Source organism: Lolium perenne, chromosome 2 (genome assembly GCF_019359855.2).
Source record: "Lolium perenne isolate Kyuss_39 chromosome 2, Kyuss_2.0, whole genome shotgun sequence".
NCBI lineage: Eukaryota > Viridiplantae > Streptophyta > Magnoliopsida > Poales > Poaceae > Lolium > Lolium perenne.
Genome location: NC_067245.2, coordinates 114282203 through 114285277, shown reverse-complemented (window position 1 = coordinate 114285277; position 3075 = coordinate 114282203).

Below are 3075 nucleotides of genomic sequence, written 5' to 3'. Positions count from 1 at the left end.
TCTTCGCCGAACTAGTGCACCTATACATCTGACAAGTGTATTAGTTGTGTTGGGGACACAAGAGACTTCTTGTGTCTTAATTGCAGGGTTGCTTGAGAGGGATATCTCTGACCTCTACCTCCCTGAGTTCGATAAACCTTGGGTGATTCACTTAAGGGAAACTTGCTGCTGTTTTACAAACCTCTGCTCTTGGAGGCCCAACACTGTCTACAGGAATAGAAGCGTGCGTAGACATCAAGCTATTTTCTGGCGCCGTTGCCGGGAGGTAAGGTAAAAGGTATTCACATCCTCCGACTACTAAGCTATTTCCTAGCACTGTTGCCCGTGTGTGAGTGCTCGAAGCTATTTCCTTTAGATCCTGCAATTATATCTTTTTGTCTCATGTTTTATTTTCACTAGTTAGGCTTAATGGAAAACAACAACAAAATGAGAGATCTTTATGAACTTTATCTTGAATTAGGACATGATGTGTTTGAAGAGAAAATTAAGAAACCTATGGAACTTTATATGCATGCTAATGGCAATGTTATTAGTATGAATGCTTTGAACACCATTGTTGCTAATGCTATGGAAAATTCTAAGCTTGGGGAAGCTGGTTTTGATGAGCATGATATTTTTAGTCCCCCAAGCATGGAGGAGAAAATTTACTTTGATGATACTTTACCTCCTATATATGATGATTACAATGATGAATATGATATTTTCAGTCCACCTACTATTGAGGAGAAAATTAATTATGATTACAGTACGCCTCCTATATATGATGATTATGGTGATGAGAATAATAATGAAGGCTATTGATACGTCTCAAACGTATCTATAATTTCTTATGTTCCATGCTTGTTTTATGACAATACCTACATGTTTTGTTCACACTTTATTATGTTTTATGCATTTTCCGGAACTAACCTATTAACGAGATGCCGAAGTGTCAGTTCCTGTTTTCTGCTGTTTTTGGTTTCAGAAATCCTAGTAAGGAAATATTCTCGGAATCGGCCGAAATCAACGCCCAGCACCTTATAATTCCACGAAGCTTCCAGAACACCGGAGAGGGGCCAGAGGAGAGCCCTGGGGGGCCCACAGGCCAGGCCAGCGCGGCCAAGGAGCCAGGCGCGCCCCCCTATTGTGTGGCGGCTCCGTAACCCCTCCGACTCCGCCTCTTCGCCTATTTAAAGCTCCCTGACCTAAATCTTCGATACGAAAAAGCCACGGTACGAGAAACCTTCCAGAGCCGCCGCCATCGCGAAGCCAAGATCTGGGGGACATGAGTCTCTGTTCCGGCACGCCGCCGGGACGGGGAAGTGCCCCCGGAAGGCTCCTCCATCGACACCACCGCCATCTTCATCGCCGCTGCTGTCTCCTATGATGAGGAGGGAGTAGTTCTCCCCCGGGGCTGAGGGCTCTACCGGTAGCTATGTGGTTAATCTCTCTCTCTCATGTACCCCAATACAATGATCTCATGAATTGCTTTGCATGATTGAGATCCATATGATGAGCTTTGTATCACTATTAGTCTATGTGCTACTCTTGTGATGTTATTAAAGTAGTATATTCCTCCTTCACGGTGTAATGGTGACAGTGTGTGCATCATGTAGTTCTTGGCGTAGGTTATGATCATAATCTCTTGTAGGTTATGGAGTTAATTATTACTATGATAGTATTGATGTGATCTATTCCCCCTTCATAGTGTAAAGGTGACAGTGTGTATGCTATGTTAGTACTCGGTTTAAATTGCAAAGATCTATTATGCTCTAAGGTTACTTAAACATTAATACCGAATGTTGTGGAGCTTGTTAACTCCGGCATTGAGGTGCTCTTGTAGCCCTACACAACGAATGGTGTTCATTATCAAACAAGAGTATATGTAGCACAAAGGAAGAGAACTTATTTATTATGTGATCAATGTTGAGAGTGTCCACTAGTGAAAGTATGATCCCTAGGCCTTGTTTCCAATACTGCAAACACCGCTTGTTTACTGTTCTACTGCATGTTTACTTCCTGCAATATTACTACCATCAACTGCACGCCAGCAAGCACTTTTCTGGCGCCGTTACTACTGCTCATATTCATTCATACCACTTTTATTTCACTATCTCTTCGCCGAACTAGTGCACCTATACATCTGACAATTGTATTAGGTGTGTTGGGGACACAAGAGACTTCTTGTATCGTGATTGCAGGGTTGCTTGAGAGGAATATCTTTGACCTCTTCCTCCCTGAGTTCGATAAACCTTGGGTGATCCACTTAAGGGAAACTTGCTGCTGTTCTACAAACCTCTGCTCTTGGAGGCCCAACACTGTCTACAGGAATAGAAGCGTGCGTAGACATCAAGCACTTTTCTGGCGCCGTTGCCGGGGAACGAATCAAGACACTCCACCAAGCCCGTCAATCGCCATCAAACCTCCCACGTCAACCACGCGCCAGTTGTGGACAGCAATCACTTTTCTGGCACCGTTGCCGGGGAGGAAAGGTAAAAGGCACTCACACTCCGGTCCCAGGTAACTAAGTTATTTTCTGTTGCCGTTGTAAGTGCTCGAAGCTATTTCCTTTAGATCCTGCAATTGCATCTTTTTGTCTCTTGTTTTACACTAGTAAGGCTTAATGGAAGACAACAACAAAATGAGAGATCTTTATGAACTTTATCTTGAATTAGGACATGATGTGTTTGAAGAGAAAATTAAAAAACCCATGGAACTTATGCATGCTAATGGGAATGTTATTAGTATGAATGCTTTGAACACCATTGTTGCTAATGCTATGGAAGAATTTAAGCTTGGGGAGGTCAGTTTTGATGAAAATTATCTCTTTAGTCCTCCCGGTATTGAGGAGAAAGTTTATGTTGATTATGATATGCCTCCTATTTATGATGATTATAATGATAGTAGTCTTTTGGTTCCGCCTACTATGGAGGATAAGTTTAATTATGATTACAATATGCCTCCTATATTTGATGATGAGAATAATAATGATAGCTACTTTATTGAATTTGCTCCCACTACAACTAATAAAATTGATTATGCTTATGTGGAGAGTAATGATACTTTTATGCATGTGAATAAGGATGCTTTATGTGA